Source organism: Apus apus, chromosome 7, assembly GCF_020740795.1.
Source record: "Apus apus isolate bApuApu2 chromosome 7, bApuApu2.pri.cur, whole genome shotgun sequence".
In the NCBI taxonomy this organism is placed as follows: Eukaryota; Metazoa; Chordata; class Aves; order Apodiformes; family Apodidae; genus Apus; species Apus apus.
This window is the reverse complement of record NC_067288.1, coordinates 30,588,153-30,612,118: the sequence shown is the minus strand read 5'-3', so window position 1 is coordinate 30,612,118 and position 23,966 is coordinate 30,588,153. Positions and strand designations below refer to the sequence as shown.

The following is a 23,966-nucleotide window of genomic DNA, read 5'->3' as shown; positions in this document are numbered from 1 at the left end:
CCGCCCCGCTGCCCGCTGCCCGCCCCGCTGCCCGCCCCGCCGCCCTCTGCCCGCCGTGCCCCGGCCCAGCAGGGCAGCGGGGCCGGTGCCCCCCGGCTGCCCCCCGGGTGTCCGCGGGTGCCCACCCGGGCTCCCAGCGCCCCCGAACCCGCCGGCCGCCCGAGCCTGGCCCAGGCCGGGGAGCGCTGCCCAAGAGGTGACTTGTCCTCGGAAGGGGAAGCGTTCCCCAAAATAACCCAGGGAGCCGCGAGACGAGGCGCTGCTGCGGGGCGCGCGGGGCGTGAGCGGCCCTGGGGAAGCCGCCGGGGCCGCAGAGCCCGCCGCAGCCTCAGCCGCCCCGCGCTGCTGCTCCGCTCGCAGGGCGGCCCCGGGACGGCTCGTTTCCCGTCTCCCTGCTCCACGTCCTGCACACACCCCTCGCAGATGGCGTTTGGAGGAACGCCGTTCCTCCCCAGCACAGCCACGAGCCTCTGGAAGCTGCGACTGCTCAGTCAGGATGCCTGAACGCTTGCTAACTAAGTATATTATTAAAATGAATTTGATTCTTTTTTTTTTCTTCTTTCTATTCATACCTCATCCTGTCCCTGGGCTGCTTTAGTCAGTTGGCTGTTGTGACTCATGGCATAACCTTCTAGAAATTGCTGCTTGCTGCCTTCCAGTGACTTCATTAAAATGCGCTCCTGCCAGAGAGCTCTTTACCACACGTATTCATAAGGCTTTGTAGCGATAATTAAGCAACGGCAAATGTGTTAGTGAACGTAAGGATCCAGCATAGGCGGGAGAAAGAATTTGTAGGTAAATGAGTTGTCTATGTTATTCAAAAACCTTGAATCTTTGCGGCATTCGTGTTGGTGTTTCCTGGTCGTTTCAGTTCACATCTTCCCTCCTTGCCCGGTGTCACCAGGCCTCTCTTCTCCCAACGGTTTGAGAAACTTACAAAGAGCTGAAGATGAGAGACAGAAGGCACTTTTTAAGAGAGATTTTCTGCATTTCCTGAGGGGTTTTATGTGAATGGTTGTGCTCTCTGTGGTGCAGGTGATAGCGGGGAAGGGAAGAGTGGTGACAGAAATTCGTGTCAAGCAGGGGAATATATCTGAGGAGGCCTGAGCTTCCAAGAGGTGTTGCAAGAGGTAGTGAAAATGCCGGGTGCTTATCTTGCTGAAGGAGGAATTGCTGATGCAAATGCTTGGATATGTATTTAAAGTAAGATTTGGGCTTCCCATTGTCTCGGTTGTGTGGTGTTTTTTTAAGCTGACCCATATATCATTTCCCTGGCTAAGGATGATTTTTTAGTATTCTGTTCTGTGAATGTATCAGAGGGACTACTGTTCAATTATAATATTCGTGCTTCTTATTTCCTTTTCCATAATTGAGTGTTAGACTTTCAGCAGGCTCGTTATCTCTGAAATGCTCTAAGAGGGGATTAAATGTTCCGGTGGAAGCTGAAAGCTGCTTGCTCAGTGCAGAGGAAAAAGAAACGGGCTCTTTGTTGGTTTCAGCCTCCACGTGTGTCTCAATGGGTGTTTATCACAAAGAGAAGAAGGCATCAGTCACACAGTGTTTTGTACTGGGAGGCAGACTGGGGTAAATAACAGATCCTGTAATTAGGAGGCAATAGGTTCTAATTGACTTACATTAGTCCTCAAGCTGCAATCCAGCCTTTCTCTCTGGTCATGGTATGGAGCATCCTTTGTTTCATGAGCACTGAAGGGAAACGGAGTGGAGTAAGAAAAAAAAAAAAACAAACAAAAACCAGCAGCTTTTCTGAAGGGATGCAAGTGTTTGAAGTTGTTATTTTAGGTGCTTATTTTAGCGACCTTTGAGCTGGGCATTTAGGATATATAGAGTAGCATTTAGGGAAAATGTTCGTGGGGTGGCTTGCTTTAACATGAGCTGCAGCTCCGCCGGCAACGAGGAGACGTGCCATTTTAAGGAGCACTAAAGCTCTGAGGGAAGTTTTTACTCTTTATTTAGAAACTTGCTGGAGTGCACCGGATGCTGGGGGAAACCAGAACACACTTTTTGGATTGTCAGACCAAAGACAGGAAGGTTCCCACAGAGCCCTCCTCCTTATGTAGCTTCTGTTTTTTATTTAGATTTAGTTTTTTAATACCCGAGAGCTTCTAGCAGTGTTCTTACAACTGTGACCTGGACATTTGTCTAAATTAAAGCAGGGTTTGTTTGTTTACTTAAAAGCCCTAACAGGCTCATACAACCCCACAGCATTTTTCAGGGCTTACATCATTCTACAATAGATTCAATCGATTCAAAGCATTTGACCAAAAAAAAAAAAAAGAAAAGTAAAAAAGTCCTTTTCTTTGCCCACTTGATGCATTTGCATCTATACAAAAGGAACAGCAGAGGAAGAAAGGAATAAAAGGAACACCTTGGCAGGTGCGCTGAGTGTAGGTTCTGGAATTGATGTGGAAGGTTAAAAAGGTTATTTTAGTTGCTGGAAGATACAAGGGAACACAAGGAGTTAAATAAACGAGTCCAAAGATGTGAGGCTGAATGTGGGAGAAATTGGGAGCCAGATCCTCAGGTAACGTAAGAAACTCTGAGTTCTGCTGAGGGTGCATCAGATCAAGAGCTGCTCCCACACTAGTTAGTTCTTCTTTTGGATGATTTGAGGTGTTATGAACCCCCACGCAAAGAGATGTGAAGAGCCAGGTATGTCTTCAGAGACTGTGTGGAAAGTTGAGGGGGATCAGTTGAGTCACTGAAGTTTTCTTCACATTTGTTGTTTACAGAACACCAACCAGCAGAGCCGTGTGGAAAGGAGAGATGGGTGAGCAGAGGGGCTAGGTGCTCCAGAGGGTGAACTGGAGTGTTCTGAGCCAGGAGAGAGGGGAGTAGAAAGGAAGGCAGCCAGGGAGAGGCACATGGAAGTACCTGTTCCTCCACTGGCTGCAGAGGGAGCATCGGGAAGATGTTCTCCTGGACCTGAAATCAGTTTTTGAAGGTAGCCACCTCTGTTTCTCTTTCAGAGAAGTGTCATCTGCTCTTGGTGGCATGTCCTGTGGAAAAGCGAGAGACTGAAGGAGGAAGGTGTGTGGTTGGGGTTCTAAATAGCAGCAGCAGAGAGTTTTTAGGACTTAATTTGTCTTCTAAGGGAAAAGACTGTTATGTGGGCCTACATGTGTGTTGGGAATACTCCAAAACAGAAATTCCCAAACGAGTGAAGTCCTAATGCAACCCTCTTCATACATGGAAGCTCTTCTGCCTCACACTTTAACCCCTCTTCTAAAAATGCTGGGAGACCAAACTCCTGGGAGAGATCAAAGGAGATGAGGGAGAGATATGAGAGTGGCAGTTGGATTTTGGCATTTGTCTCACCACAAAGAACTTACAAAGCCATGAATAATGACAATTGTGGACACACAGCTCCAGAAGAGGACAGGGAGTAGACAAGGAGTGTGTACGCTTGCTTCCACTACTGAAAAATGTGAATTTCTGATCTGTCCTACTCCTGCAAAAAAATGCACAGAATAATGAGAACAGGTTGATATTCCAGTCAAGGCCAAATCTTATAGTGTGTGCCAGTCCCTGTTGCAGGACCAGAGTCTGTCCTGAACTGCGCTGACATGAACTGAAGAGAACAGAATTAGATTCTGAGAATCCAGGTGATACCCAAATCAGAAGAAAAATCAATTTGATTTTCATGGGTTTAAATGGGAGAGCTGGAAAATCATATGTAGATTTTACCTGCACAGTTGTCTGCAATCACTGAATGTCCTCCGGAAAACTGTTTTAACAGTTTCAGTGTATAACAACTATGTGGAGATCTGCTGCTTCCTCCCTTTTAAAGGCCTGAGAGTCTTCTAAAGTCATCTGAAAGGTTTTTCTTGGTTAGAGGAGACGCAGATTCAATTGCAAGTAGTTAGGTCACTCACTGGTGTATTATTCTAGGAAAGGGCTGATTGATTTATTCTCCTGAGCAAAAGTTTGGCAATGAGTGGTGACACCAAAGCCTCAGTCTGTGTTCAGCTGTTTAGAGTCCCTTGAACATGGTTTTGTAAGGCCAGTTCTAGCTAGTAATTGGTAACTGGATGTGGTTAGGGTAGCTAGATAAACATACAGAGGAAGGGGATGAATCACTGAGTAAATATAATATTGATGCTGTAGGAACTGCTGCTACGTACAGCACATTTGTGGCAGATGTGACCTACTTGTGTTCTGTCGTCAGGAAAATGTTACTTGAAAGAAGAATTGAGCCTAAATGTGTGGTTCCAAATCTGCATCCCCACACCTTCTCCAGGCATGTGTTATCTCTGTTTAGACTCCTGGCCACAGCCAGCTTTTAACTTACCCCACTTCTTTTTACTGATCCCCTGGTCTGAGGTAATCTCAGGGAGGTTTCCATTGCTGGAATTGTCAGTGTAGCTGCCTCATTAAAAGCCCCTAAAGTAGATGGTCTGTGTTGATCTCAAAAGACATTTGTGTCGGTCAGCCAGCATAATAGTTGTGAGTGGAGTATATTGGCAGATTCTGTCAGCAATTTTTGCAACCACATAACATAGAAAGGATGAAAATACCATTGACTGTGATCTGCATGGCACAGAGAGAGGACAGAGTGATACTGTACCAAAACTAGAAGAAAAAATAGATGCTCAAGCACCTTGTTGCAACGGAGATGAAAAGCTGGTGTGTATCTCTGTGTGGATAGATGTGCTGAAATGAGTTCTCCAGTCCCCATGTATTTAGTTTATTTGTGATGGAAAGTCTTTGTTCAGCAGGAAGAAAGATCAAGGTTGATTTCAGAAGTGAGGTTAGCACACTCCCTTCGTGTGTGTATGTGTGTGTGTGTGTGTGCATGGCCATGCATCTGGCTCCCTGTGTCCAGCCCCTAGCTCCCAAATGCTTGATCCACTGCAGAGTCCCAGGGCCTCAGCAAAGCTGGATTGGTTTGAAATCAGGAAAGACATTTTTGAAGACAAAAATCTCACGTCTGAGCTTCAAACTCCATGACATTTGCCATGATTTGGACAATATCTCTACCTTGAGTTTTGGTTCAGCAAGGAACTGAGTATTCATCTATAAAACATAAAAAAAATGACACCAGCTTTTGCCAGACCACGTAATCCTTCTCCAGTTACTGCTTTCCTGATCCACTTGGCATCAAGTCTTGACTAGACTTCTCCTCACTATTATCATAAAAACCGCAGGGTTTTCTTACTGCTACTTGTTTTGTCAAAGCTCTGGTAATTGGTAACATGTGAATTCCCATTTTGCAGCAGCAGCAGAACAGAGAGCACCAGCAACAAGAAGTGGTGTTCTGAAAACTCACTTGAGCATTTAAACCTGTGGCAAGCATCGGGGGTAGAAAACCACAGTCTTTCAGAAGCAATAGCCTTTGCAAATCAAACAGCTTACGTTTATCCTGCTGGTAACCATCCATCTGAGTATTTACAACTAAAATGGAAGCATGATAAAAAGTTCGTAGTCATCACGGATCTTTTTATGCGATGCTTCTCTTCTTGTAAATCTTCGCAGCGAATTCTTTTGCGTCTTCAGAGCGGTTTGTACTCGGCTGGAGTGTCATATTGTATCATGGTACACTGCTTTGTTACAATTGGAGCTGCTGGTAACAGGTTTAGCTTAGTCGGGTGCACTGCAGCCTGTGTGTGTGCTCGGTGATGTTGCTTGTGAAGCCTGGTGAGCAGCTCTCAGCTCCAGAAAAAGAGCGGAAAGGAAAAAAAAAAAAACAGAGTGAAAACACCCTGTAAATTTTTAAGGCCCGTTTTAAAAGACTGACGAATCCTCCAGCCTCCTGTGGGTTACCTCTGCTATGCAGGCTAGTGAGTTACTTGGATCATCTTCCCCCTCATATCCTCGACTTAATTGAGCTGTAGTGTGAGAACTGTTTATGCAGCAGCTGCAGGCGCCGGCGCCGCGGGGAGCCCTTCGGCTGGGCCCAGATGCTGCAGCACAGCCCGTGGAACAGATGATGGACAAAGCCTTCTGGAAACCTCTAAGTCACCACACAGACCTTTTGATCCAAAATCTGTTTTGAAGTAGGGTCACCTGCAGTTCCTTTGCAGCGCTCAGCCTGCCTGCATGAAAGAGGCCTTCGCGTTTCGCCCGCTTTGTCCAACAAGATCCTTTTCATCCCTCATGACCACAATTTAATCATTTCAGATGACAGAAACCACCTAACAGTGGGTTCTCAATTCTAATGGAGTCTCTCTCTTAGCTAGTATTGTTAGTAATAAAGGAAAAAAAGGAGCACAGGCTTTCAAAGTGGAAGCAAGCTGGCACTTCTAAGGAGCTATTCTGGATTACTGAATGAGCTGAGCTAAAGAAACAGAAGGAAATTTAAATTCTGTCCTTGTAAGATGCTTTCATCCAATATTTATAGCAACACTGTAAAATCAGGACTGCCAGAGACAGAGCTCTGTAACTAGGAGTGAAAACTTGCTGGTTCCAGACCTGGGCTTGCTTTGTGGCAGTAGGCACATCACTTAATCACCTTGTCTTGCTTTGCTCTGGGTCTGGCCTGGGATGGAAGTGCCTCTGAGAGCAGGTGAACGTGCCCATGATACAGAAAGAGAAGAGATGGAGCAACAAGATTTCTGCTGCTGGTGGATGGGGCTGGGGGACTGAGTGTGTTGCCCTCTCTGCCCCTCCAGTAAATCCAGCCCAGACTGGTGGCCTGAGAATCACTGGAAAGAGGGGGCTTGGAAATGTTCCTGGGGAGGATATTCTAGAAAGCCAAGAACCCAGGGCTGGGAGAGGCAGTGAGCAGAGAGGATTTTTTTCCACAAAAACCTCAAAGAGATTTCCAGTCGTAGTGGTTTTAGCTTTGAAAATATAATCCAACTTTTTCACTTTTCAGTCTCTGACCGTTATCCTCTGGTCTCAGCAGAACAAATGCAGTGTATTCAAGAGCTTCATTAATGCCAGGGAAATAATTATCCACTGCCAGCATGGCTATCACATCAGGAAGTTTTATACCAGAACTGCAGCTGCATTCTGGTTCTTCAGAGCTCAGGAGCAACAGTTGTAAAGGTATAAAATTAGTGGAAAAGGTTCTGTGATCTGAGTCTAAACCAACACCAATGTATTTTAGAAAGAGAAAATGGAAGCCTGGGAGCTGAGTGCACTGCAGAACAGGCAGCTGGCAGAGAGGGGGTTTAGTTACAGCTGCTCACAGGAACAGTTTCACCCCCTGCCCCTTCACAGAAAAGACTGAGGTAAACGTGTAGGGTCCTGGCTGGGCTGGGTAACTAACCCATGGGGAAGGGCTTGCCCATCGAGCATGCTCTGTCTGTGTGGAGATTTGCATTATAACAGTATTTGACATGATGTATTTTCATTTATTTCCTTGCTGCAACATAATTTATCTGCTGTGAATTTTTTTCAGTGCAATATTCAGAGCTTTGTGTTTCTTATTTAGAGTTGGCCACATAATCCAGATGGCAGGTCCTGTTCTCTTAGTGGTTATTTATTAGTCATCTTTATTAGATTTATAAATACAAATGTAATGCCTAAATATTCTCAGCATTATCGTGCTAGATTTCGAAACATGCACAAAGCAACAAAGTAAAAAAAAATCATTACAAAATCTTGCAGTATTTGCTGATGTGTAAAGGACAGAGATTACTCGCTCCGTGTGAATCACACAGGTGGGAAAACCAGCTCATCTGTCATTTTTCCTCCCTGTGGGTCTTGAAAATAGCAACTGGAGCTGGCTCAGGGGCACGCTGCAAGGAAAGGGGTTTCTCTTCTGGAGGGGCTGAAGTGGGAAAACCAAGAGGGAGGTGTGCAGCTTTGTGCACACTTGCAAGCTCTCTGAATTGCAAGCATTTGAGATGTTGCAATTTTTTTTAAGCATGAGGGTGGTACAGTGGTGTTATGTCATAGCAGGCATGTATAATTAGAATCAGAATTCATTGCCACATAGTCCCTGGGTTAACCAGTCAGATCCCCTGGTGACGCTCTGTTAAGATCTGGATTCCTTTCTGAAGGGTAACACTTCCAGGGGCTTCCCAAAATTCTGCCTATGTTAGGTCTCATTTTTTCAATGACACTTTAATTTGATATCTAATTATTGTCCGGCCTGGAAAGAAGGAGGGAGCCAGGCTGGAGGGTTTGGGGAGGGGGGGACCCGCCCCAGGCCCTTGCACCCTGGCTCTTCCCCATCCTCATCTTCAGCCACCCCTGTCAGCAGCCAAGTTCTCTTTGTGCTCTTGCCCTGCACATCGCTGGTGTCTTCCCTCGGAACGTGCCCGGTCTGCACAGAGCTCGGGGAGGGAGGTCAGGGTGTGCTTTATAAGCCCCCCGTAACCCTCCAGCCGGTGGCAGCAGCCTTCACCTTCCCTCTGCACCCCCTTCCCGCAGGCTCTGCAGCACAGCCCCGCGCAGGTGGGCAGCACAGAGCCGAGGGGCTCTGCTGCCCGGGCCCCCTCCATCCCTCGGCCGCTGCCCGCTGCTTCTCCGCTCTCCGTGTCCCTCCCCCCGGGGTGCTCAAAGCCAGCAGCGGGTCCCCCCGGCAGGGCCGCCCCTCCCAGCCCGCCCCGTCCGGGCGCGGCGGCAGCGCCGGGGCCTCAGCGGAACGGGAACGCTGTGAATTCCTGCCCCGCTCCTTCTCTCCCGGCGCAGCTGGTGGCGGGGACAGTGCCAGATGAAAAGGGGCTGTCACCAGCCACCAGCCCGGCCCCCCGGCCGCGTTCCAGCTGGGAGCTCCGGAGCTGCTGCCCGCTGCCGGGTTCCAGGGCCGCGGGATCGCGGGATGGCCTTGGTTGGAAAAGACCTTTCAGACCCTCCAGTTAGGGTTTTATTGAATACATCATTTCCATAGAATCATAGACTTGTTTTGTTTGGAAAAGACCTTTCAGACCATCCAGTCCAACTGTTCCCCCAGCCCTGCCAAGGCCACCACTGCTCCATGTCCCTCAGCACCACATCTCCAGGGCTTTGAGATCCCTCCAGGGATGGGGACTCCCCCCCTGCCCTGACAGCCCTTTCAGTGAAGAAATTCTTCCTAGCATCCAATCTAAACCTCCCCTACATGCAGGAGGAGCCCAGACTCAAGAGCACCTCGCTGCTCCAGCTTTCCATCTGGGTTTCAGAGTTACCAGGCTCTCTAAGGCAAAATTAGCCTGGAGATATTTTTGAATGTTAAGCATCACAGGAACTGGGGATGGGAGAATTTATTGACAGCCCATCTTCCTGCCACTTGGGAGTTGTTCCCTTTCTGATCTTAAATTTCCTAAGTGAGGTTTGTGGGATGTAACAGTGAAGCTATTCCTAAGGAGCTTTTTATGGGGAATTCTCTTTTTCTGAGGGTGTCATTGTTCAGTTACCACTTATTGTTGTAGTTCTCCACGGTGCTAAAACACCCACTGATAGAGCTGAATTCCACCTCTCCTCCCCTCCCTTTTTTTCTTCCCCACAACATCCCACTATGTGTATTAATCATCTCCTGCTCTCCAGCCCCCGCAGAGCTGACCGTGTGTGTTACTGTTGTGTAGCTGTGCCATGATCATGCAGGAGTCACTGGGTGGGAGCCTGTGTTGTTTATGGCAGCAGGTCTATCCCGAGAGGGCTCCGTGGCACTGCCAACAGAGGGCAAGTATCAGAAGCTCTGTGATAATGAATGTTAGAGCAGCACAGCATGGAGCAGTGGCCCAGCAGCCCCGCTGCAAGCTCCTGCCATAAAACTGTTCTCTCATTAGGTCAGAGTTGTCTTCTATCCAGTAGTGATGGCCTGGGAAAAAGGATAAGGAGGGGGAAAATACCCAAACCCATTGCCTTTAAGACAGTTTAAATTCAAGGGTCAGCCAAGACTAATCAGAAATACAGTGAAAACTAATATGCAGTATTTTGCAAATATGAAAATATATTTATTTGCAATATAATTTAAGTATTATTAATTAAATTTGTCAGTGCGTATGATTGTAAGTGGCAGTGTATTCATGTTAAAAGCCTTTATTTAGAAATATTGGTTTTGAGGATTTGCTTACGTTTTGACACTTATAATTCTAAAAAAGGTGATTCTCTTTCATTGCTGTTTGCCATTCTGCAACTGTTCTTTCTGTATTTCTTTATTTATTTCTATAATTTTCCTTTCTGACCTAAAACTTGTATTCCCACTAGGAAAGACTTGCTGGAGATGAAGCAGGCACTGTTCAAACACTTCCTGTCTAGCTCTGCTCAGATACTTCAATCTGCCTTGCTAAAGGAACAACAACAACAAAAAAGATTAATCATTCGTGGGGTGGGTTTTTGTTGGTGGGTTTGGGTTTTTTTTTAGAATACTTGATTCTGACTGTGAAAGCAGTTTGCGTGGCTTAACTGTGATGCAGACACTTTCCTCCTGTTGTTTGAGTCATACTATCTTATTTTGTCCAAGTTCTTAGAAATAACTCTCCAAAAGGTCAGTCTTGGTTTAGTAATTGGGATTTTGGGGGCTCAGTAGGAGCAGTCGAGTTCCAAATAATGGCCCTGGACAGCATGTCGTTCAAGGAGGGAACAAAACAACCCCTTCACTTCTCTGCTTTCCTCTTGGATCTCTGCAGGGGTTAGCAAGGCTGGGGGGCTCAGTGAGAGTGGAGCTGTGTGTCTGCTCACCTGCTTCACCCCCCCCCGAGAGGCCAGGGACAAGCAGGACGTGTCTGAGCTCCTGCTGCGCAGGAGAGCTGAGCTGGGGGTAATAATTTACTGCAGATACAGACCCACAATCAATTAGTACGCCCCCAAGGGTCTGGAAGAAACAGAGGAGGAGCAGTGACTCATTTCTGAGTCATAGAGCCTCCCCGGATTTATCCTGGGATGATGTGCTCTGAGCACCACTCCTTGATCTGCGCTGTCTCGAAAGGACAGCCGAGCCCTCAGCAGCCCTGAATGTCATTGTGGAAAAATAAATGTTAGCCAGCAGCAATCGTCCTCTGGCAGCAGCAGGCTCTGTTGTGTTTTGTAGGATTTTCCCTGTAACAGGTCGGTATTTTGATAAGAAAAGGTGCAAAAAAAACACAGGGCAGGTTGGTTTGGCTGCTCAGGCTCTCTGCAGCCAGAATCTGTCAGACCACCCCTCTGCAGCCCTTGGCAGGAGTTGCAGGAGCTGCTCTGGGGGGTGGTAGGGATCCCAACACTGTTGACATGGTGGGCAGCCACGCCGCAGCAGAGACGAGGCTTGTTGTGCTCTTGCTTTCTCCTCAGTTTCTTCTAAAGGTTCTTCCTGCTGAGAGGATTTTCAGCGTTTGGCACAGCTTGATGCCTGAGGCTGCGTCCATCTCCCACCCAGCCCACCATGGCCGTGCTTGGGGACCTGCCCTGCTCCTCAGCACCAGTTCCTGAAGGCAGGGAAGGTTGGAGGTTCAGACCTCTGGCACAAACAAGGCGCCCTGTAATCAAAACCAGCTGGGTTCATAGGAGTCCTCTTTCACTTGGGTGGAAACCGCCACTCGAGAATACCAATTGTACCAGAAGTCAAATATATCTTGTTTGAGGGATTTGTACCAGTCCTGCTCTCAGGGGTGAGGTGTCCAAGAGGCCAGGAGGTGTCTGGAGAGCCCTGCTCCGTGCCTGGGGCTGCAGGGTAACTGCAGCAGCCTCAGAGCCTCCTGCTGCACAGGGTCTAGGACTCGTGAAGCTGCTCTGAAGTCATGGTCCTTGCTCTTTGCCAAAACACAAGAACAAAGCAGCTGGGAATCTGGAGTTTAGACTTTGACCAGATCTGTTATGGGAATGGGAGCAGCTCTAACTCCTCATAACCTGCTCAGGGCTGCTCACCCCATCCCAGAGCTGTGGCTGCAAGTGTCTTCCCAGGCACAAACCCCAAGGTTTGAACCCCTGTTTGTACAGTGCTCTGGCTGAAGGCTCTCCAGCCCCCCGCAGTGCTGGCTCCTCCTCGCTGCAGAGCAGGACTGTTGGACTGTGGGCTGTCTGTTGTTAATTTTCACAGATTTTTCTTTCTGTGGGTCACAGTTACACACGGCCCGCGTGTGCAACTTGATGAGGCAGCTGAAAGGAGGAGCTTGTATTCCCTCTTTTTTCTACCTTTCCTTTAATCCAAGCCTTGTGGTTCCGCTTCCACTCTGCTATTCAAAGCACAGCACTCATTAGACCTTTTGGTGAGCTGATTTAACTCACCCCCTGGCAAGAAGCTATGAGCTTTGCAAGATAAAAAGTGTGCTTTCTGCTTGGTTAGCACTTGGAGGGGCCCAACAAGCATCAGAGCCAGCACATGATGAGCTTCAGGAATGCATGGCTGTGAGGAGGAGGGATGTTCCTCCCCCTTTAAGGATCAGAGAGCCATCGGATCAGCTCACTCCATCTCCTGTCACTTCACCCTGAACCTCCCACCTTGTTCCAAATTTGAACAGTCAACAGGTTAGGAAAAAGTGAAAAGGCTTTCGAGCTCAAAGGCTGGTGCAGGGTGGGGGGACCAGCAAGCTAAATACAGCCACAGGAACTCAATTGACAGTGCAAATGGGCCAGGAGAGGTCTTATTTCTCCTTGTCTGTCTAACAGACTTCTTTTGGCTCATTTTATCTATTTCCTTGTGAAGGTTTAATGACTAGTGTATCTTAAATGCATTACATGTCAGGCATTTTGGCAGGGGTCTGTCTTGATGACCGTTCTGTTCCAAAGATGGTGAATGTCCACTGCAAAACGTTTGTTTTCCTTATTCCCATTGACTGCCATGGGTATTGGAACAGGCTCAGAAGATGAAGCCTTCAGTCACTAAATGGTCATAAACATTAAAAATGCATGTAAAGAAACACATTTCCCTTATTCCTGTTTCTTTGGCACACAGCAAAGATGGTGTGCCATGAGAGGTTTGGGTTAAAGGTTAGTGCCAGGTTTGCTCTGAGAAGACCTCATGCACTGCCTGTGATCCACGCCATGCTGAACCAGACAGGATCACCAGTGGTGAGTTTACCTGGACAGAAACGAAAGAGTCATTAGAAACATCATTGCACAAGAAGGAATATTTATTTCTGTGCCTTTTCTACCTTTCTATCAGGTGGAGCCCTGCTTCTTAAGCAATTTTAGCTTCCTCATTGCCCACCCATAGGTGGTTCTAATCAACTTAGCACTGTTAGGCAGTGACAAGCTCTCAGAAACCATAGAAGAATGTAACTCAACTTTATATATGAATATATTTATATTCAAATAAATATACTGATACACATTATATCCCGTATATTTGTATTATATTCATATATAGAGATATATTAATATATTTACATCCAAATAAATATATACAGATATGAATATATTTATATTCAAATAATTTTATTAAGCACAATTTAGGAAGCTTGGCTGCTATTTTTTAAAATAACTGAATCCAGAACAAGTCACAACACCTATAAAAGCAGCAGTTACAGAGGGACCTCCAGGTGAGAGGATTGTTCACAACGTTAGGCTTGTGATCAGCACCTGGGGGAGTGAGTCCCTCCCCACAGCCTGCCGTGGTCAAGGTATGTGGCCTTTGCTTCCTGCTAGCTCAGAACAGTTCCTGCCCTGGTCACTCTGCAAAGTTTCTGCTGGGTTTTATCTTCAAGGACCTGCAGAAGAAGCAAAGCCACTTGACTCAGTGAAGACCAAAAAAAACGCTCCATCTTCTCTGACTGCAGAGCAGCTTCAGGCTCCCACTGAAAGGCAGTGACCACTGACCCTGCCTGGGCCCCACGGGGTTATCTTTTCCTTCCAAGCCTTGCACTTCTGCAGCCTTCAATGAGCAGGCTGGGAAGAGGAGGACAGCTCTGGCTGCGTAGGTGTTCCACAGCACCTGGGGGCTTCACTGTGAACCAACAAACTGGTCCTCCGCTTGCAAAGCTGGTGTTGAACCCAGCTGTGAGGTTTGTATCTGGATCTGATGCTGCCACCTGGTGTCCCGGTGATGGTTCAGGCTGGCCCAGACCGGCAGGTGAGGGCCACCTCTGGCCACCGGGCTGTTGCCATCCTAAATCGGGTAAGGGCCTAAAAGGGTAAAAGGACCAGGGATGCAATGGGCTTGTAAGCTGCTGAGGATCAGCTGGGCTGTCTCCAAGCGCACAGAAAGCTGATTCCATCAACAAAGCTGCCTGCAGTGGGCAGCGAGGAGGAACCTGGGCTGTGAGGGTCCTCAGAAAGAGCTCTGGCAGGGAGGAACTGGGATTCTTCTGGCTGGAGTAATCTGGGAAAGGCTCTTTTCATCTTCATCTTGCCAGCAGCAGCAGGAGAGCAGCCCTGGGGGTGGGACAGCCCTCACAGAGGGGTCCAGGGCTTTTTGCAGTGAGCAAATTGCCAGAGTCAAAAGCCCTGGAGGGCCATTCCCTTCCATTCCAGTGGTGGAGCAGGCAGCCCTCCTGCTTCTCCTTGTGCCAACAGGTGATACTGGTTTGTGTACCCACGCTGTGAGCCAGGTTAGAAGCACTAAAATAACCACCCCCCACACCCACCCCCTACTTGTTCTTAACAAGGATTAATTCCTCTTCCAGTTCACCCTGCAAAAACACTTGTACAAGAACTGGCTGAGCCTCTTGATGAACCAGTTGGGAAATCAATCCAACTGGGGAAAAAAACCAACCCTACATCCCCGTCCCAACACCAAGAAACCAGTCTCCCGGCCAGATCACGCCCCAGTCTGTGCCGTGCTGTCCAGGGGCAGGACAAAGTGCCTGTCCCAGTTGCAGCCCAGCCCTGAGACTGAGACCAGCTGAGGCTACGCATGGAAACAATTTGCTCCCCACCTCTTTAACTTCTCCCTGTGTCCCTGCAGCAGGCGCTTGTGCTCGGGCTCTGGGCACCATTCCTACCACAGGAGAGGCAGGGAGCAGGGATCAGAGCTGGGGAGAGGAGGGGCTGCTGGAGCTGCTGCCAACAGAAACGTCTCTGGGACGGCAGCCAAGCAATCAGGTAAGACGCTTTCTGTCTGCCTATGCCAAGCAGGGCTTTTTCTGTTCTCCAAATATTTATGTCTTTGCAAAACACACGAACAATTCAACAGCGGCCTCTCTAGCACTTATTTGCAGCACTCAATGTGAAGCTGCTGTTTCCATGCTCCTAAACCTCCTCCTATGTGACTGTTCCCCCTGGGGGAGCTGCTGTCTTGCCTGACCAGGGAGCCCCACCAGAGACACAGACTCTGACAGAGAAGTGAGGGGAGGTGGTGACAGGGACAGCTGCCCTGCTGCGTGTTCTCATACCTGCAATTCAAGATCACATCCCTTTATTTCTCTTTTGCCTTTCTCTCTTTTTTTTTTTTCCCCCTCCTCCCTCCTTTTCCAGTGTTTAACATAAGAATCAGAGGCTTCAAAGGCGCCTGCCTCTAAACTCCCCAAAAGTAACAAAAACACAGAGGTTTGGAAGGTTAGTGTTAAATCTGAATGCAGCTGGTGTTTTACAGCTCAGTGTTTCCTCTCCTGTTCATTAATAATTTACACACTTAGTGTATCATCTCATCTTAAAATTCTGAACTCCTCACTGATCTACACAAGCAAACACCCAATCACCTAAGAATTTTCCCACTTAGGATGAGTAATCGAGGAGCTGAGTGAATCAACATTTTGCTGTCTGTGGCAGACAGGAGATAAAATTCCCAGGTCCCCACTACTTCATTTACTTGCTGCAAAGAGCCTTCCTTTTATATTTTTAGAGCTTAGGGGCTGGCATGTACAGAGCACGTTCCATCTAAATAGCACACTCTCCAAAGGGTTTGCCATTTTCTTAATGTTCATGAATATTTCAGGAACTCCTGCTAAGAGGTTTCAGTGCATTCCAGGACAATGATTTCAGGTTTCTGTTTTGCTTTAAGAGGAACCGTGGCTTTCTGTGACACATTCTGCAAGGTTTGCATTATTCTTCCAGACAGGGTTTGTTGCTGTTACAGGAGCAGATGTCCAGAACCTACGCTACTTTTTGGTTGTTGTTGTAAGAACGGGGATATATTCTTGCAACATTCTCCCTGTTTTTCCATTCTTGTCCTAGAAGCGAGGTGGGCATCATTTTTGGCTCTTGTGAGAGGGGATTTCTCTCTAGAAATTCATTCATTCTCTTAAGCCATGAGCAGCAGTGGAGTTAAGGAATTGAGCTTACTTTTTTTTTCACTCAGCCCATTGTTTTCCATTGCTTGAACTGGTAAATATACTTGGATAAAAATTGGCAGTGACAGCAACACACAAGGTAACCAAATGAGTTTTTTCCAGCTGAAATATCTGTGATTCTACTGCAAAATACAGTGATTTGTGTCAGTCTATATGATGGCATCTGGGAAACATTAGCTTAATCGTTGTACAAGTTGCATTTAAATATTTAAATGTATAATTTCATTAGTAATCTTCCTTTGCTTATATTGATTCATTTTTAGCACACCATAAGACCTCTTACAACTAATACTCTGTACAACAGCCACACCTGCTGCCTACAAGTTACATGTTCTCAGGAAGCTGAAGGAGAACTCAACATACAAAAATCTGTGTCAGAGTTCAAGGTAAGTGCTTATACTGATTGCTGCCATTTTAAAGAAATGCCTGATAGCAAACTAAGGAAATTATTCTCATTTTAAAAAAGCAGAATGTGAGAGAAGCCAATATTAAAAAGTATCTGGGTCATTCCTTCTCGTGGAGGGAGCACTGAAAGAATGCTGAGAGACCAGCTCTGGCTGATCTCTGTCATCATGGAGCTGGAACTTGCCTTGCAGCTGGGTTAGGTGGGTTTGCACAAAACCAGGGAGCTGTTAATGAGATGCAGTCATTCTGCCAACTGCATTTGGGAGCAGAAAGGAGGAGAGCTGCCTAATAACCCAGAGCACTGAATAGGAATCTGGATCATTGCACGAAGATCAGAGACAACAGGTTATGTTTTCCTGAAGTTAACCACCTCTTCCATTAACTGTTTTAGACTCTGAGTGGAATGAGGATGACAAGATTCAGTAACACAAAGTGCTTTGGCCACGTTAAGTGTTTTTGTTACTTAGCTCAGTCAAATGATGCCAGAATAGTCAGTGACACAGAAATTTACTTCTCCAGCTAAAGGCACTTCCCTACCCAGGGACATGGAGCTGTAACTCGTCATTACAGGTGGATTAATCTGTGAAAACTGAGGCTACTTTTAGGATCAAAGACAGATTTGGGTTGGGAGTGAACTTAAAGACCATCTAGTTCCATGGGCAGGGACACCTCCCAGCAGCCCAGGCTGCTCCAAGCCCCATCCAACCTGCCCTTCAACACTGCCAGGGATGGGGCAGCCACAGCTTCCCTGGGCAGCCTGGGCCAGGGTCTCACCACCCTTACAGAACAGAATTTCTTCCCAAGATCTCATCTCAATCCCCCTTTTTTCAGCATGAAACCAGATAGCTGCCCTCTTCTGCCGTGGATCACCTCCCAGCAGGTCTGTGATCTGCCTGTGCTTCTTGGCCAGCTCCACTGACAGCCCAGTGTAGTGATGGAATGTGCAGTCAGTGACAGTTAACACAAATGTGCTGGGTTGTGAACTGGGACAGCAGAGGAGCAGCAGGTTTCTTGCCTAGGATGTGTATCTACAGGGAGGGAAACCTCCAAGGACCACAGCTCCCAGCAATGATTGCGTTTGCCACCAGACCTCTAACCATCTGCTCTTGGAATAAAAGCCTGCACTTGGGCTCAGATGGGCTCAGAAATAAGATGAACAGGAAAACCATTTTTCTTTCTAAACTGTAAATATAATATTAATTAGAATAATATAATGTATCATGCACACCCTTTTGTTTAAGAGGACAATAAAACCCTACCTTGCTAACTCAAATTCAGTCCCTAGTCTGTGGGGCAGCTTGACTTGATTCCTGGTTGCTGATCTTGGGTATATGCTTCTCTATTTTCTCTGCCAAGAGCAAAAACATGATATTACTTGGCAAGAGGAATGTGTATCTAACATGTCAAATTACAGCTCCTGACTAGAACGGGATCGTTTTGGCGAGAGCCCCTTGTGACTGTTCCCAACCACATGCCTCTTCCTAGGAGATGATAAGAAGTAAGACACGGTTTATGTTTGGTTTGAGGTGATGTTTTGAGACTGTCTCCCAAGGACACTAGCTGGGGACATATATTCCTTTAGCTTAACTTAATTCCTAGCTGCTCAAGACTCCCAGGTCTTCACATGGCATTAAGTGATGACTCTGTGAGTGCAGACAGTGCAAACATGGGAACTGCAGATCCTTTTTCACAAGAACCACTACCAGCCAACCCAGGAAACTGCTTGTTAGTTAACAGAAGCATAAAATTATAAAGCTGGTTCATGTTTGTCAGCGTTTTCATCTGATGTTACAAGGCTGTTACCACTAGAACTTGATTCCATCTCTCATGCCTCTGCCATCTTCTTCAACTTAATTAACTAATACCAGCTGTTACTAAAAAGGACTTGGTGTGTGTGGCTTGGTGGTACACTTGTGAAGCAGGAACCACCAGTACAGATGCTCAGCCCAGGTCCATTTGTCCACTTCTCATGGAACTAATAAAAACGGCTTTGGTTGAAATGTAGCTGCATCTGCTGATTCGGTCTCCAGTGCTGAAGGATTCAGGGGAATATAAAGGCTCAGGGGTCAGGGGATGTCAAAAAAACCTCTGGAATTAATTCTTTGTGTTCTGCTCACTGCTTGACCCATGAAGGTTTTACTATAAACAGTTGTACAATTCAGCAAGGAGGAGGAGTTTACTTCTGCTAATCTTCCTGTCCCAAGATAGAATTCTGGGCATCATTTTTAATATTAAGCTCTCCAGATTTATTTAGCAACACGACCTTCTTTGCTTGCTCCTGGGGAGGGTGCAGAGGTGGGGAAGGGCAGCCTCCCAGGATGGGTGGGAGGTTGGAGCCAGGCTGATGTTGCACTGAACCTGCTGGGACTCACAGCTCCTTGGAGGCCTCAACCCAACTGCCCCATGTTTGAGCTGGGTGCTGTCCATCACTGGGGTGGGGCAAAGCACAGGCACGTAGGTGGAGAAATGCCAAACTGGAATGGTCTTTGTAAAGGAAAGCCATGCTATTGTGGTAGATGGCAGAAGTGGCAAGGTTTGGACAGGGTTTGGTGTGGAGGCTCAATGCAAGGCAAGAAGCCCTGTGAGAAGTGGAGTGGCCAGGGCAGAAGACATCATGAGGGCATGTGGTCCCCTGCACACTGATCACACTAACTTACACTGCTCAAAAACACCAGGGATGCCATTGGAATTGATCCAACAGGTTCAGAGCAGGCCAGCAAGGTGTATCCTCAGCCCTCAGCTGTGGGTTAGCAAAACCTTCCCAGGGACCCGAGTCACTGTGGCTTCCAAACTGTGGCTTTTTTTAAGTGTATTTTGCAGAGGTGGGAGGCACCTTGGGGTGGGGGTGGGAGGTGTTGAGTGGTTTTGATGAGAGAAACCTTTTGGGCCTCTGGATGATGACTCAATCAATCAAACAGAAGGATCCAAGTAGAGCTGTTCTTACTGCCAGATGATCCTTGTGTTAGGCAAGAGGTTTGGATGGAAGAACAGGGAAATGCAGTGACAGGCTCATGATGAATCTGCCCTGGACTCACTCAGATGTCCCTCTGCAGAAACTGCCTCTTGCTGATGGGGTTAATGGTTGAAAGAGGCAGCTTGGCAGACTGGAATAAAAGGCTTTCCACAGATTTGCTTTGGAGGGCTTGAGCCTTTTAACCACGTGGTGATTGTAAAGACTATACATAAAGTTTTAACATCTAGTTTAAACAGTCATTCATAAATGATTTGAACACGCAACATGTTGTTGGCCCCTCCTTCAGGATATCACAAGTCTGCACGTTCAGTCTGACAAGCTAAATGTGTGTGTCAAACTACCAGCTCAGTTTTGTCTCACAGGCGAGATGGAAGCCTTGATGTCCCTGTTGAAGCTTCATCCTGACGTCAGGAAGGCTTTGCCATCTGACTGAAGGCGTATCAGAGAAGAGCCTTCAGGAATGTTATCTGGGCTGCTCTCCCCATGTTTTTCAAATGCTGGTCCACTCTCAGTCAATGATGGCTTTTCTTGCCCAGTTCCTTATGGAGACAAACTGATCTTGGTGAGGAGGCACAGGACAGAGGGACAGCTGAGTGGAGACTGGTGCTCTGAAGGAGCTAAGATGGACATTGCCACCCATCCAGGGCTGCTGAGGGGTCTGGTAGGTACAGAGTGGCTGGGAGCAGGCGTCTGGGCTGTGGTGGGTAGGTCTTCTGTTCTCAGCTGTTTGTGGTCCTTGTGTGCTTCAAGATGGAAATCTGGGTAGGTGGGTAATTCCCTCGCTGAGTCTGTGTTCCCTGCTTGCCATGCTGTCATCTAAGGAATGATGTGAGGAGTCCAGAACTCCTGGCAGAGATGGAGCTTCAGGTTGCACAAATAAAGCCTGAAGGACAGCACGGGATCTCAGATCTAGCAGGCTGGGTGGCACTGAAGTGAAACGGAAAGCTGAGCCTAGCTCTGGGTCCCCAGATGTAGAAACAGCAGCAAAATTCAACTTTCCTGGTGGCTAATGAGTGGGTGAATGTCCAGCCCTGAGCTACAATGGGGCTTGGAAATCCCTCAGAATATTTACATACAGGGTCGGGTTTGCTTAAGATGAAATATTGCATAGCTGCTGATTTTCTTCCTAATCCTGACCACAGGGAACACTTCCAAGACCCAAATCTCTGTCTACTCACTGATCTCAACCCCCCCCACCTTTTTCTGATGGGTGCCACACGAAGCTTTACATCTGAGTCTCTTTACAAACTGCAGAAAAAGCTTTTCTTACAAAGATAAAGTGTTCCCCACCATCTGTGCACTAGAAAGGACACAAAACACCCTTTTCCTGTTCTAGGAGGACACTTTCCATGTTGTCAGTATTTGTAAGAGAGCAGAACTATGAAATGACCTAGGAAAGCAGTTAGGAGGCCTGAGAAGTGAGCAGTGGTTTGGATGCTTTTAATTGTCTTCCCTGCAGAGCAGCAACCAACCTACACATTATTTCCCTGCTGCTGTCATGCTGCCTGCTACACTGTAAATAAAGTAGGTAGGTGCAATCAAGAGTTCCAAAGATGGTATCTCGTGGTAGGTGACCCTGATTTAATCAGCTTTTTGTCCACTACTATACTTTGTGTTTTGCAAACGGGGTCGGAGTCCACTCTTGTGCTGGTATCAACAACAGTGCTACTAATATTAAAAACAATTTGGCTCTGGAAAGCAAAGATGAAGCAGCTCAACCCTCCACTTCCCTGCAGCAACATGAATTGAAATAACTGTGGTGAGGTGGGTTGAGTTTGGGGTGATTTGGGTTGTGGTTTTTGTTTTGTGGGGGGTTTTTTTTTGGAGGGGTTGGTTTTTTTTAGCTTTCTAAAGCTTGAGATTATTCCTATGATCATGTCATTTGACTTCCCAATCCAGATCATAGATGTTCCTCTGTCAAGCCTTTATGTTGTACTTGTAGCCCATCTCCTTCTCTCACTGTTCTGTCTGAAAAGTACCTCCAAATTCTAGCTTTTTTTTTTCAGATTATTTCTCAGAACCAATTGAAATGAGACAACAGAGAGAGGGAAAAAAACCCCAAAAAATGAAGCTTCCAGAGAGTTTGATCTCTGGGTAAACTGAGCATCCAAAGCAAGTTTTCCCAAAACTTTTTCAGGAACTCAGGGCACAGACACGTAGCACCAAAAAAATGAGGAGCTTGAGGGAATCCTGCTGAGCCCTCACCTACATCTCTAGGCAGCTAAAACTCTCTGAAAATCTGGGCTCCAGGCCCAGCCCTGCAAAGAGTTCTCTGTGGAGAGACTCCTCCTCCTGCCTGGGGCTGACTGCAGAGGAGCTATTTTAATAGCTGAGGCTTTCAAAACAGCCTGGAGCAGTCAGGAAAAATAGTGTAAGAAGCAGATGAGTTCCCAGATGATTGATTCTGGAGACCTCACACAGGTAGAAATTGTGATCTGTCACCAGCTGGAAGATGGCTAGAGAGGCACTTTCTGGCACACTTTGGGTCAGTTTCTCTCCAGTGTGACTCTGAGTGGTCACTTCATACCCAAGGGAGGTCCCAGCCCCCCATGGTATGTGCTTCATAAGCCCTTTGGATGCCTGTCAAAAGTCACATGTGATTAATTAACTCCAGACGTTGAGGTAGGAATGTGGTAGAGATGGAAAGGTCCTTAGAAACGTGAAGCATTGTTTCCCCTGTTTTCTTATTTTTACCTTTTTCACTTCAGGTTTCCCTTCTTATGATGGCAGGATCCTGGCTCTACCACCTGCATTTTTGTCCCAGAAAGAAACTGGTTGGAACAAACAGGATGTTTCATGGGAAATTGCACCAGCTAATGTTTGGAGAGTCAGGAAGGCAGGACGGATTTAGAGGCCCTCGTGGCTCCAAGGGTGTTTGATTATCTAGGTCCCTGCCTTTGGGTAACTGGGGCCTCGAAGGGTGGCTTGGGCTTGTAAGTCTCTCTCCTGGTCAGTGGTGATTACAGACTGTAAAGGACCCAAAGGAATTCAAAAGCTTGTGCCATTTCCAGCAGAGAAAATAGCAACAGTCATCGCTTCAAATCAACATGAAGTGTTAGACACCCAAAAAATTAGTATCAGATATTTCAGGGCAAGCCTTTTTAATTGCGATTGTTCTATGTGGGATTTTTTATTATTTTTTTTTAATTCCAGTAAAAGTATTTGGTATTTTAAGTCTTTAATTGTCGTGGCAAAAAAAGCCACTCAAGGGCTTTGATTTTTGTATTATTATTTTGTTTTGGAAGCACTTGTGTGTGAGTGATCCCAGTGGGTTCATAACGGGTACTTTTCCATCAAGAGCTATTTTTAGCAATGAAGTCATATCTGTAATGCAAAAGGAAGATTAAACTAAACTTTGCAATATCCTAAAAGATTAAACAGTCCTGCAGCCCCAAAATAAGTGAAGTTGGCCCTGACACTGTATTCCAGCTCATCTTATGAGGCTGAGGGTCAGAGGGAGAGAATTTGTGAGCTCTGCAACTCAAGAGAAGATGGCAGAAGTGAAACACACAGGTACAACTTGTTTTTTTCCAGACCAACTTTGGAAGCCAAAGACTCAGTGCTCTAGAAAACCAGCAAAAGCATGTGGGGGTCACTGCTGCAGCCCTTCTCAGATGGGTTCTGTTGCATCCAGGACCGTGCTGGTAGTGCCACAACTTATGACACCTCATCCAGAATACCTCATGGTATCACTGGTTGGCCCCAGCATTACGCCTTTGGTTGTCCCTGGTGCTCCAGGGTTCTGAGGCATGAAATTCTCCTTGGAATGCCCTGAACCTGGAGGGCTGGGCTCAAGACCCGGGAGAGGACTTTGCCCCCTTTGCTGGGCTTGGCCATCGTGTTTCTTCTTCTGGTCAGGGAAAGGATGAGCAAGTGGCAGTGATGGAGGCCTGATCTTGGGCAGTGGGCACATCCCCCCCTCCTTCCAGAAGGGGACCTCCTCCTAAACACTGATCAGCAGAACACCAAGTACATACAGTCCTGCCTTCACCTCCTGGAGCTGACTCCACATGGTGGGGCCAAGGTCTGGTGTAGTCTTTCCTCAAGAGTCAAACCCTCTGCTCTTCCTTGAATTTCTAGTCCCTGGATGCTGCTCACCTGCCTCCCTGTACCACAGGCAGCTCCTGTCGGGCTGGGCAGGGCAAATCAGCACATGATGCTCTCTGTACCCCAGAAAACCCCAGGTGCTGGAAGCCTGGTAGCTCTGGCTACAGGGCTACCACCTTGCGTTGCCAACACTTCTCTAACCTGACTGTGGTTTCTGTTGGGTTTATTGTATTTCTTTCTTGTAAACTTGTTTTCTTGTTACTATTTGCTTCAGATTGTTATTGTGCCTCTAAGTATTTGACCTGTTGTTAATTTGGAGAGCTGGGGTGTTCAGTCTGGAGAAGAGAAGGCTCCAGGGAGACCTTAGAGCACCTTCCAGTGCCTGAAGGGGCTCCAGGAAAGCTGGGGAGGGGCTTGGGACAAGGGCAGGGAGGGACAGGATGAGGGGGAACAGTTTGAAGCTGGAAGAGGGGAGATAGAGATGAGATCTTAGTAAGAAATTCTGT

General features: G+C 47.2%; 1 long non-coding RNA gene across 2 annotated transcripts; it reads left to right on the top strand.

Moving 5' to 3' along the window:
- Positions 1 to 56: 56 nt before the first annotated feature.
- On the top strand, positions 57 to 23,721 carry LOC127387332 (uncharacterized). Of its 2 annotated transcripts, none has more exons than XR_007890095.1 (6): positions 57 to 519; positions 14,711 to 14,847; positions 16,298 to 16,420; positions 17,854 to 17,937; positions 19,776 to 21,177; positions 22,122 to 23,721. It is a non-coding gene; the product is annotated as an uncharacterized LOC127387332 (long non-coding RNA). The 2 variants fall into 2 exon arrangements; XR_007890094.1 differs by having other exon boundaries at positions 17,798 to 17,937.
- Positions 23,722 to 23,966: the final 245 nt, after the last annotated feature.